This window comes from Geospiza fortis, unplaced genomic scaffold (genome assembly GCF_000277835.1).
Source record: "Geospiza fortis unplaced genomic scaffold, GeoFor_1.0 scaffold54, whole genome shotgun sequence".
In the NCBI taxonomy this organism is placed as follows: domain Eukaryota; kingdom Metazoa; phylum Chordata; class Aves; order Passeriformes; family Thraupidae; genus Geospiza; species Geospiza fortis.
Window position 1 is genome coordinate 11,715,174 of NW_005054301.1, and position 12,500 is coordinate 11,727,673.

The window sequence follows — 12,500 nt, forward strand, 5'->3', positions numbered from 1 at the left end:
ATATGCAGTTTTCCTACTGAGCTGTGTATGTATGATCTAAATCCAGGATCTTCCCATTTAATAAGGACTATGCAATTGTACCTTCACCTGTCTCTTGTAATTATAGGGAATTTTTAAAAGCTGAGTTGACTTTGATAAGTGACCTAAGTTAGTTTCGTAACTGACCTAAGTTATCTTGGTTAAACACATATAAGTTTACAAGAGTTAACCAAGACGTAGATAGACTTATAAACTAAAGATATGAATCAGCTGGGGTGAATGTTAACTTCTAAGCTGGCCAGCCACAGCTTAATTGCAGTTAATGATATATTTCCTGAGACCTACAGCTTGATTTTATCTTATTCTCTTCTCTGATCCTTCTTAGAGACATATTGTCAGGCTCTGAGAGGAAGGTTTTGAATTGAATTGTCAGAAGGCTCTATTAGCATTAGAGAGCTATGGAGTCCTGTAGCACTGCTTATTAAATTTGGAAACATCACAGAATCTCAAAATCAATTAGGTTGGACAAGATTTCTGTCATCATCAAGTCCAACCAGTGATGTAACACCATCTTGTATACCAGACCTTGACACTAAGTGCCACCTCCAGTCATTTCTTGAACACCTCCAGGGACAGTGACTGCACCACCTCCCTGCACTGTTTATTCCAATGTTTAATTACTCTTTCTGTGAAGAAATTCCTTCTCATGTCCAGCCTGAACTTCCCCTGGCAAAGCTTGAGGCCATTTCCTCTTGTCCTGTCCCCAGCTGCCTGGGAGAAGAGGCTGAACTCCCACCTCACTACAAGCCTCTTTCAGGGAGTTGTAGAGAGCAGTAAGGTCTCCCCTGAGCTTCCATTTCTCTGGACTTCCTCAGCTGCTCCATGTGGGACTTACTCTCCAGACACTTCACCAGCTTTGTTGCTCTTCTCTGCACATACTCTTAAAGTGAGGGACCCAGAGCTGAGCACAATACTTGTGTGTGGCCACCTATCCATCCACCCATTAGGGAAACCACACTAAAAAAACTATGTCCTTTTTGTAATCAAAATTTCTAATAATTATTATTTTTCATGACCTAGAGAGACATGGTTATATAAATGTTTTCTGTTTAACTGTCCTCCCTTTCTTATTTGAAAACAATTTTCAAACAACATCTAAGAGAGTATCCCTGAGACTTTCATTGAGTAGTTCTTGCTACACAAAATCCTATTTTATTAGTTAAGAACTAATTAATACAGGAACTGTCAAGCTTCTGCTGCTGGTCATCTAATGCAAAGCCAGGGGTTCAAAGTAACCATAACCCTTGGTGCTGTTAATTTGTTAGTTCATCTAGATAGACCAGGTACATTTCACAGAAGCCAGATTGCCCTCTCCATCATCTTTATTCCACCATATTTATTTTACGTCTATTGGTTGATGATAGAATAAGTTTTATCTTTCATTTTACGCCAATTTTGTGATCTTGAAGTAAAAGTGCATGTGCAAAACTGGTGTCAGGTTATGCCAAGATGCACCATTAAAAATGCCCTGTCCAGTCTTTTCTTACCTCTACATATGTAACTTAATACAGACTGGATATGGAAGATACTTCTCAGACCAAAGTTATATTATTTAGATTACATAATATTGTTAAGAGCAGAAATCTAGTTTCCAAGAAAGGTTGGAGAGTCCCTTGAAATAATTTTGTAACAGAGTGTGGGTTTTGTTCCTAGATTTTGGAATGAGAACATCATTCATTTGTTCTGTGCATCCAACTTATTTTTGACATGATTGCAGCTGGGAGATTCTAAGACATGATGGACCTGGAAGGAAGTGGGGGCTCCACTCATTGTGTCTGTAGAGAGTGCAAATATGTGCATGTCTTTGTGCATGAGGTTTTTTTTTCTTATTGGTTTTAAAATAAGCTGAATTGCAAAAATATGATTTAAAGAGGCACTTGTGATTGAGTAGCTTCTGTACTCTCTGCCTGAGCTGAAACTCTTCACTAGATACTCAGTGCAAGAGGACTGCTCCTACTTACAAGTAAATCAAGTATTAGGCATTCTTATATAGCAGCATATATTTATAGTACAGTACTGTGTGTGCATATAAAAGTATCTATAGTAGTGATATATATTCAGATATTTGCTTAATTTATTTACTTTCTGTGAGTTTTTCTATTAAATCATATGTCTGTGGGAATGGTGAGAAGGTCTTTTGTTATTTTGTTTCACGGTGTTTTTTGGCTTTTTTTAATTGTTGTGTTTAGTTAGTATGTTTAAAATATTCCTCCTCTTAGAAGCTATTTGGCTCTACCATCTTATCATGTGTTTATATCTAAAGCAAAATGGATGTTTTCAGAAAAAAAACTCCTAAGAAAAACTGTATTTATACAGTTTTTAGGAAAACATTTTGTCATTAGCTTTCTGCCATTTTTCCTTTTTAATTTTTTTTTAGTGAAAAACACCATGAAGCTATACAGAACTGTTTGTAGGGGAAAACAAGAGTAAATATGCTCTTACTTTCATAGACCTGAGACATTAATAGTGTTACCACAAGGGTTTTAATTCATGTGTGTCTCCCCTTCCTCTCCATGGAGAACAGAGTAATTACTCCAGAATTTTAATTACAAATAGTGTAGGAGGGGATGTTAGGGTTTAGTATCATTATTTTACTTTATGGTCATGCAAACCCAAAGGTGTTCATTTAGACAAAACACATTCAGCTAGTTACACTTTCTTTTACCGTCTTCTTTCAAAATCTATCATTTTTTCAATTCCACAGATTGTCACTTAAAACTTTAATTTTCAGAATATCAGAATATGATAACTGTGATAGCAAAATTGGGGACTATTTGTGAGCATGAAAATATTAAATATAGAAATAGTGTATTTTAAGAAAGGGACTAAAGACTATCATATTTTCTGAGCACTTTACCTGCTTCCTTTGGGAATTGCAAACCTGTTGATATGAGTGACCATAAAGTTCCTCTTGCTGATGATCAAATTCTCTCTTTTGATCTCACAAAAGGATCACAAAGAGCTTTGAGCAAGAAAGAAATACCCCTTTTTAAATGGTCATAATAAATCCTTGTTTTCCATAGAATTGAAATGGTTCTGGTGATTCACCTTGATTCTACATCTTTCAAAAGAGAGGTCTCCTGCAGAGGATATATAGTTGATAACTTAAGTTTTGTTCAGAATTGCCAAATGATTCCTGAATTATTGTGATATGTATCTTGTAAAAATCAACTGTGGCAAAGATCCTCTGAAAACAAACTAAAACTCTTAGTCTTCTTTCGTCCTGTCAGTCCTATAGATAGATTAATTAATTTTAAAATGTGGTTTCCAGAGACTGATTTTCAGTATTCTTACCAGTAATGCTGAAACACGATTTCATACTTGGATTTAAATCCAAAATTAATTTAGAAAATATTTAACATGCTGTTAAAATAATGTGATCTGGCCAGCAATGTCAAAACATAAAAATCTCAATGTATTTCTAATATCCAGGGTTTAGTTTTTCCAAGGTTTCAAGTTTTAGTCAGTTTCAATGAAAAATGTTGTTGACAGAGAAATGGCAAGTCCCTTAGCACATTTCTATTGGCTGTTCTTTCCTCTGAATTTAATTAAATGACATAACTAATGCATATAATTTTCTGCATTGATTCTTTTAGAAGAACATAATTGTGTATTCTAGCCATATTTATCCAAGTTTATACTGAAAACAGGGCACTGTTGATAGCTGTGATGCTTTGTAATGTTAACAGTGTATCTTCATCTTGAAAACTCATACTCAATTCAAATAGTTATTTTAAAATGGTGTTAGTTTTCTCTTAGACTTGCGGGTACATGGCCATTAAAAAACATTTTAAAAAATTAAAATAAAAAAAAAAGGAAGCATCAGTCTTCTGGGCGTCAATTGAAAATTGATTCCTAGGTTATAGGTTGTCCAAGATTTGTTATCAACATCTTAGCAAATCTCTTTTATGTGTTAGCCATAGGATTTCTTCCAATGATTACTTCTCATCAAGTGCAAATTTTCTAGTTAAAATACAGCATGTCATTCAGAGTAAGTTTATGGCTGATCTGCTACTGGGGAGTACCTGTAAAGCTCATGCATGCTGACTTTAAAGGATTCTATGGAGGAGGGCAGAAATGTCCTATTTATTTATGTATTTGTCTTCTGAAGCTTTGTCAGGAAGCAGCCAGTGCAATGCTTCTTTGGACAATGAGTTTTTAGCTATGAGGAGCCAAACATCTACGGATCTATGACTGGGAAAGCATAAAAAAAGGGATGCACCCACTCTGTCAAGATTGACTAACTTTTGAAACCGGAGTGGCTTTTATGAGTTCATAAGTTAGATCCTGTCTAATGTAAAACTGTGGGAGTTTTAGTGATACCATCAGTGAAGCATATTTAGTTTTAAAATAATATACATTATCTATATTTTATGTCAATTATTTTATATTGAGAAGAGTTTCTTTCAGCAATTCCAATAATGAAATTATGTTATATAGTTTCTTTCAGTTAGAAGTATCTCAAATTGCTATACTTAATTCATGCATTTTCTAAACCCCTCGTTGTCTCTGTGAAGTATTGGCAGGTATTCCACCTGCAACAAATTATATAAGAAATATTAAAAAAAAAGGAAAATCTGAGATGAGGGAGGGGAAAATCTGGTGATTTTAAAGAGAGAATAGGGTTAACATTTGATCTTCACTGAAGATTTTAGACAATACTGGACAGAACTGTTAGTATTCATGCTTTCTGTCTTTTTAAAAATGTTTCATCTGAACAATGGCACAGCCAATATGGATATCTAATTTTCTATGTATACTGCGTTCTCTGCAACTGAGTAAAAATCTATTAATTTTTTCTCTTGTGTAATTTAGTATGTAACCGGCTCATTTTTTATTTTTTTAATTATAAAAAAGTGAAAAGTATAAATGAAGCTTCTCAAAATGCATTACACTTCTTTGCAAATGTAATTTGGAGCTCATGAAACATTAATGCATTAAATGTGGAATGTTGTTTTTATGCTACTGAGAAAAAAATTAGAAAAGTTAAGTTTCTTCTCTATGTTATTAAAACTATGTATCATAGAGAATTCATGGAGGAGTTGGTTTACTCCATTTGCACAGTTTTGAATCATATTTTCTTGAGGGGTACTTATGAAACTATTCAGATTTTTATGTGTGTATATGTGTGTAATAATTTTTAATAATACTTTCTTCAGAACTAGATAATCTTATAAAATCAGCCACCTGTATAACCGACATTGTTTTAGCAATTATTCTTTCAGTGTACACAACTTGACTATGCGCACATTCTGCTTTTGAGAGAAGCCTTTCTATTTATGAGTTAGAGCCTACACACACTGGTGACAGAAGGGCAACTAAAACAGGCAGCAGAGAATATTTTTCTTGTTTCTTTAAACATGATTTGCTAGTTTCTTGCTGTGAGAAATTTGCATTCCAAATTACATCTTTAGTTAAAAGCATGAAAGAAAAATCTTAATGTTCATACTTTAAAGTGGGCAGAATTGTAATTAGGTAGTTACTAAAAGAAGTGGGAGTGACTTTTTTAAGTGCCTCAAAGAGTCAAGGTTTAATATCAAATGCTAATTGAAAAATAGTATTGATTTAAGCCAAAAGAGCAATTTGTGCAAAACATCCTTACACAGTTTTATCTCTAGTAAATATTTCTCCTGCTTAGTTCTGACTTTCTAAGCCTTGTGGTTTCAGATGTAAATTGTTCCCGGGTATTTAAGTTGAAGTTGAGTTTCTATTGCATGACAGTTTTTGTGACTAAAATGGAATTAAAAATGTAACCTCCGCTGAGAGAAGAGGTCTAAGAACTGGAGAAAAATAAACACTTGTGGTGAACAGTAGTGTCAGTATCAGACCAAAATCCTCCTGCAGTGTACCAGCAGATAAAATCAAACATCTTAGAATATCTATTTGCTCTGTCAATTTTTTGTATTTGTAATAATCTATGGTGATTTGAGACAAAACTCAGAGTTGCAATATTTTTTCAATGGATTAAGTTAACCTTGAATTGTCTTGAAAGAAACTGTAATTATGAGGTCAGAAATAACACAAAGAGGCAACATGGTGAAGTAGCAAAATTATATTCATCTTGGAATAATTGCAGGCAACATTTATGAAGGGAATACTACAAGTATATGTACTGCTTGTGATGAGAAGAAAATCATATTAACATAAACATGACTAGAAAAAGAAAAAGTGCATTATGTTGAGGAACAAAGTAGCAGCTAATCTCCTTCTGTAATCCATTGCACTTGTTCACACAGTATTTCAGCTCTAGACATTCTTTTGCAGAAAGAGAGAAATCGAGTTGGAATGACATTTACAGAATTTAAACATGGTCAGGAAAGATGATAATTTATTGGTCTAGGTTTATTTACCTAATGATCTAGCTAAATTTACAAAGAATTGCTTTGCTTTTTATGGATATGTGCCTATTTTTGTAAATAAGTATCAAGCAGATTATCAGAAAAATGTTTTTAAAAGATGTCTCTATTCCTTCTAAGAATTTTCCCTGAAGCCAAAATGTATAATCTGGAACTGAGCAACCAGGAATTTGTTCAGGACACCTCTGAAAAAGTAAATTCATGTTTCAGCATGTGCATGAATACAGTATGGAACCCAGTCCAGAGATACTGAAAATATTGAGAGAAATTCCAGTAGCTTCCTTAAGGCTATGAATATGCAGTAAGTAGAGATTTGCTGTGTAAGGCTACTGTTGGAAGCTGAGCCCAAGTCTGACATGAGCAAACATCTGTCCAGAGCAACCTTGCATGGCTGCCTGCTGTATAGGTGGAATGACTCATGACCTTTCAGTAGCTTGTGCTGCCTTGAACTTGTGGCTCTTGCTGGCAGCGTGGCCAGGGGCTTCCCAGGAGTTGCGTGATAGAACAGAGCATGGCTGTGAATTCTAAGTGCATGCAGGCATCACCTTGCCTGTAATGAACTTAGTTGTCTTTCTGCTTGATTTCAGTAGAACTTCTCTCACATCTTCAGTTGATCCTGATTTTCTCCCAGATTTTTGTTATAGTGCCACTTCACTTTAGGATGGATTGTATGGGACTACTCACAAGCCTAGTGTAGCACTGTATTTATCTTGCCACCAAAAATTTCCTAGGTCATCCTACTCCTCACTGACTGCTCTCTACAGGAATTGGTGTGTTCAGAACACCTTCTCACCAAGTCTAAGCCTGTAGTCATATGAGCAGCTAAAATAGCATGAAATTTTCAGACGTAGAATCCAGAGACCAGAGGGAGTTTTAAAGAGTTTAAAACTACTGAGGAGCAAGAAGACAGAAAAAAAAAGAAAAGAAAAAATATGAAATAGAATGTAGCAATTTACGGTTTTAAGGAAGTGCAGTTATTTGCTTTAGAGATAAAATATAGAATTGTGACAAATTAGGATGAATTTGTTAGATTAGATGGAATCTTTTCTGTAAAGTGTTTTTCTGTTAAGAAAAAATAAACCAGTATTAGACAAGTAGTTGAAAGATTTAATAGAAGGAGAAAGAGCAATTGTCACAAGAAATTCATGGAATGAGTTATAATTACACTGTTGAAAATAAAAGAGGAAAAAGGAAACCTGAATAATATATAAAATGATCCTTGGTTCATTAATCTCTGTGCAATCTCTTAGAAACACTTCACGGAAGTGGAATAAACAGAGCCTGATGCATTTAAATATTTCCACTGTTGAATTGTTTGGTTTGTTTTTTGCAAGTTTTGATGCTATTTTGTATAATCAGTAATATTTCTCTTCTGGTGTAATTTAGTGTAGGCATGTGTCATGCCACCATGTCAAACTTGAAACTTAAAACCATGTTTTTCAACCTTCTTAACATACAGTTACTCTAATTGGTGTAACAGCCATATCAAGTGCTAATTCTTGCTATCTAGCCTACATTTCATCCTTCCACTAAATTTATCAGTCAGACCTTGTATTAGCTGGGTGGCATGTATGGTGTGCGTTTGTGATTGCCATCCCCCCAGTTCTAGAGACTGTGAGAAATGGTAATATAACCAGACCAAATATTGTCAGAGAGAAGGAGGACAAAGAAATAAAGCAGTAGAAAAGTGAAAGGGTGGAATGGGTGAAACTTTGATATGGCTTGTTGGAGGTCTCTACATGAGAGGAGTGGGAATGAGAATTGGCAGGACATGGGTAGTAGTGCAGATTTGGTCATGGTTCGTCTTCCCATGAAACTATTTAGCATTTATTCATGTGCATTCGTAGCTGCTCAGTGCACATTATCTCACTGCAGCACTGGGGAGGATGACAGTGGCAGAGCATAATCACCAAACATCTGGCATTCCACAGTAGATGCTGTTCTGCTCACTTAACTTAGCCAGGACTTTCAGTTTGGTAAATCAGAGGACTTGCAGGCAATTCTGACATGATATATGAATGCAGCATGGGCTTATGCAAGTGGATTGTCAATAAATGGGAAAGGTTTAGGGAATTAGCTGATACAGGGTTTAGGAGTCTAGGATTTACGTGAGCTACTCATGGTGAGTTAAAAGCAGTTTGAAGTGTGTCTCTGGACACAGTGGTTGAGATCCCTAAAGTACCAGGCCTCTTCCTCTGAAGGGCAGAGTTGCATCAAATCTCTGCAGATTGCATTGGGAACTGAGGGCAGCAAACTGCTCTTCAGTTGGAGCCCTTCTTACAGCCCACGTTTCTTTGACTTTTGTCAAGGCTTTTAAAGACACAGTCTTGTTTCACTGAAAATGTATGCAGGGAAATTACTTTGTTTCTATTATATTTGTTATAGTTGGATGACTTTTGGAGGAAGAAGTATTATATTTTTTGAGCCTGATTTTGAACTTTCTTATGCTAATGGAAATACGATGAGAGTGATGCCTGTGGAAGTAATTAATTTGCTTTGTGAGCAAGAAAATGTCATAATCCTTAGTTTTTATGAAACTTATTTGACATGAAATAAAGGTTGAGTTACTTCCCTTTTTTCTTCCTATAACATTTAAACAAAATAAATTACACGTGTTCTTATTTTTATGCATATGTAAGCATATGTTCATAATTGCTTTAGATAATCAATCTCCTTTTTGCAGCACAAGTTTGGCTATAGCCAGGAGCATACACACAAACCTGGAAACCTAATCTTCCTGCGTAGTGAAAGATACCTTTATTGGATAGCTCAGAGCACTTATTTTGGGTAGCAGTTTCTCACTTCTGCATCCAAATCAGTTTCTGAACCCGTTATCTGTAAAAGGAAAATAAGGGCACTGTCCAATTTCCTTGACAGACAAGGAGTTAAGTACTTTTTTCAAAAATGGTGGTCACATAGGTAACAAAACCAAACAGATAATATTTGATTTTTCATTTTCTGAATTGTTTTGTATCATTTTATACCTTTTAACTTAGTGACCGTATGGATTTTAGGCTTCAACAGGAAAGAAAAAAAAAGTTGCATTATTTATTTTCTACCAGCACCTAGACTGCTGTGATCTATCTAATACTTTAGATACTGTGTTATTATACAGCGCAACAAATGTTTGCCATAAATACTTGATATTCCAATATACAAACAAGGAAAAGATTTAGTGAGTAAAAGAAATAGATGGAGATTTCCAAACTGGTAGCAAGATTAGTCTTCCTAATTAAAAAAATCTTAAACATATTTTGCTGTTAAAAATAATTACTAAATTTTTAAATGAAATTTTAAATTAGCTGTCCCAGATACAAGAATGTTACAGCTGAATATCTCATAATAATACAAATGTTGCTCTTCATTTCGAGAAGAGCAGGATTGCTTATGTTTTAAGTAAAATGAGTACAGATGTATTTATGTTTTATTCAAACTGAATTTTCACTGGAATGTAATGATTTTTTTAATGTAAAATAGAGGCATACTGTCTAATTATTTAATACATATATGTTTTTAAAAGATGTCCTGTATGTAAATTATGTGAAATATTCACCATGGCAGGGGTTGTATTTGAAAGAGTATTATCGGTATCTTCCTAAACTAATACCATTTTAAAAGTTGCAAATAAAAGAAACAATAGTCTGTTTCTAAATCAGATATTTAGAAAAGGGTATCTTTATTTCTGAAACAGACAAACATATATTAATCCAGCACATGAAATTTTATGGTTTTTTTTCAAAATGCATCATAATATTTATGTTGTTTGTAATGCTAAATACAAAACCATGTCTGGGCAAGGTGGGAGTGGGTCAGTAAGAAGAAGGAGATAATTCTTTATCTCTCCTCTGATTAGACAGATAATTTTGCCCAATAACTAGAGCTGTTAGTGGTAACCTAATGAACATTTCTGTGTCAAGTGAGAAAAGTACCAGTTTCTCATTCCGAAAATCTTTTTTTTAATTTTGTGGCTGAATTAAGCCATTGCTTTATTTTACTATGCCCATCCTTAAGAAAAATCCCAGCTATGTAACAGAGAACTGGATTTTCATATGTTGCATATGTAATTGTAGTATTACAGGTGCAACAATACTGCCCTGGCATTAAATATCCTATTTACATCTGAAATCACATGTATGGTTTTGAGAGTGTATTTTTGTACTTTCTTATGTTTTTAGAGTTCTTTCACCTAAATTTACATAGGCACTTATGCCAGACTTGATCAGAACTGTGCATATTGCTTATTGACATCTCCCACGGAACCTTTTAGTGTGTCTTAAACCAGTGGAGGCAAGTAAATGTTTTCTGTAGTATGCAGCACAAAACCATAATAATGAGAGCTGTGCAGTGCTGCATTTTTGGAGTGTTACCAAAAAAAAAAAAAACCAAAAAACCAAACAAATAAAACAAAACCACCAAAAACAAAACAAACCCAAACCCAAAAACAATCTGGACAATTCTTCAAGTTAGCAATTACCTAATGTGGTTTATATCTAGAAGTGAAATATCTAATAAAAATTAAGAGTTGTTTCTTTCTTTTTATGATGGGAATACTTAAAAAGATTACTTTAAAATTACCAAATACCTTGATCTACATTTAAAATTACTAGGAGATGTCCTGACTTAAAACTAAGTCTGCCGAAAAATATATATAAAACCTGTCATTATGTATTTAAGTGTATATACAGTGATTTTTTTTATAGGTTTATTTAATATATGGGTGGACAAAATTTTTCTTCAATACCCTTCTTTCACATTACCTTTAGAATAATTCAGCAGCTGATCATTTTTTATTTATTCTATAGAACATGTTCTGTTTTGATGCCAATGAAATTCTGAATTAAAAATTACATATATAATTTAAAACAATCCAGTGCAAAATACAGTATGATATATTATTTTTAATGTAAATATTGTGTAAGTGGAAAATATAAGTGTTTCTCAAGTTTCTAGTATGCTGGATTCTCAAAGATATGATTTTCATGCTAACATAACCATTGGAAATATCTAAGCTTTTTCTAACCTTAAAAAACTTATTTGTAGGCATGCATATTGGTTTGCAATTAGTTTGACTTTATAATGAGGCAGTAAAAAGAGGCTGTTACTAATAGCATTTAATTGTGTTTTATATTATTTTGTTGCTAAGACTTTAGATAGAATTTTGGTGAAAGGACTGAAAAGTTTTGCCCCTACACATATTCCACAAAATTGGGATGAAGGGATATCTGAACTCAAAGCTACTAAAACCAAAACTTTTGTAAAATAAAACATCTTATTAATTCAATGTCCTAAAATAGACAGTACATTAAAACTTTGGGACACATTTGTAAAATGTATATCAAAAACAAAAGCTATGAAAAATATGTATAAATATTGAATTTTTATCCTGGGCATCATTCTTCACTCATAGCAATAAGTCAATAGGTAATACATTTATTGACGTTAATTATGTTGTGTCCATTGAAACTTGTTTAAACAGAAGCAAAGGTAGGATTTATAGGTAAATAACCTTTGTTTGAAGCCATTTGGTAAATTTTTAAATGCACAAATGCTTTGTTTTGTATTCTCAAATTCTCAGCTCTTAGGTACTTTTTCCTGTAAAATTTAATTTCCATAGGCTGAATAATAATAATACAGTGTATCAGATAATGAATTTCCATACAGTGATGTGGGTTACACATCAAAGAGTCAAGATCATGTTCTGTTCCAGACCAGCTATTTCATCTGTCCAAGGTTTAGCCGAATGTTGCTTTGGTTGTGTTTTTTTGTTTGTTTTGGTTTTGGTTTGTTCAGTTTCTTTCTTTTCTTTTTTTTTTTCTTTTTTTTTTATTATTGCTACTATAGATGTTTTAAAGGAAGGTAAAGAATTTCAGACAAATTTTGCCAAAGAAGTTGTTTTGCTGCATTCGCCTGGAAAGAGAGGAATCATGTGAAAATACTCAGTTTGATACAATCTGAGATAATCTTTCCATATGAATATAATAGCTGCATTTGCTTAATCTTTTTGGTCTGAACTGTGCTATGCTGAAAGCAGTATTTTCTGTGGGAGAATGATAGAAATGATTTTCCTGTTAATTTATCTTTAATTCTTCTTAATATACATTTGAA

The 12,500-nt window shown here is 33.7% G+C and overlaps 1 protein-coding gene across 6 annotated transcripts in view; it reads left to right on the top strand.

The window, feature by feature from the left end:
• Positions 1-12,500, top strand: part of NOVA1 (NOVA alternative splicing regulator 1) — a 136,761-nt gene that overhangs the window by 120,595 nt on the left and 3,666 nt on the right. The gene's annotated exons all lie outside the window — the stretch shown is intronic.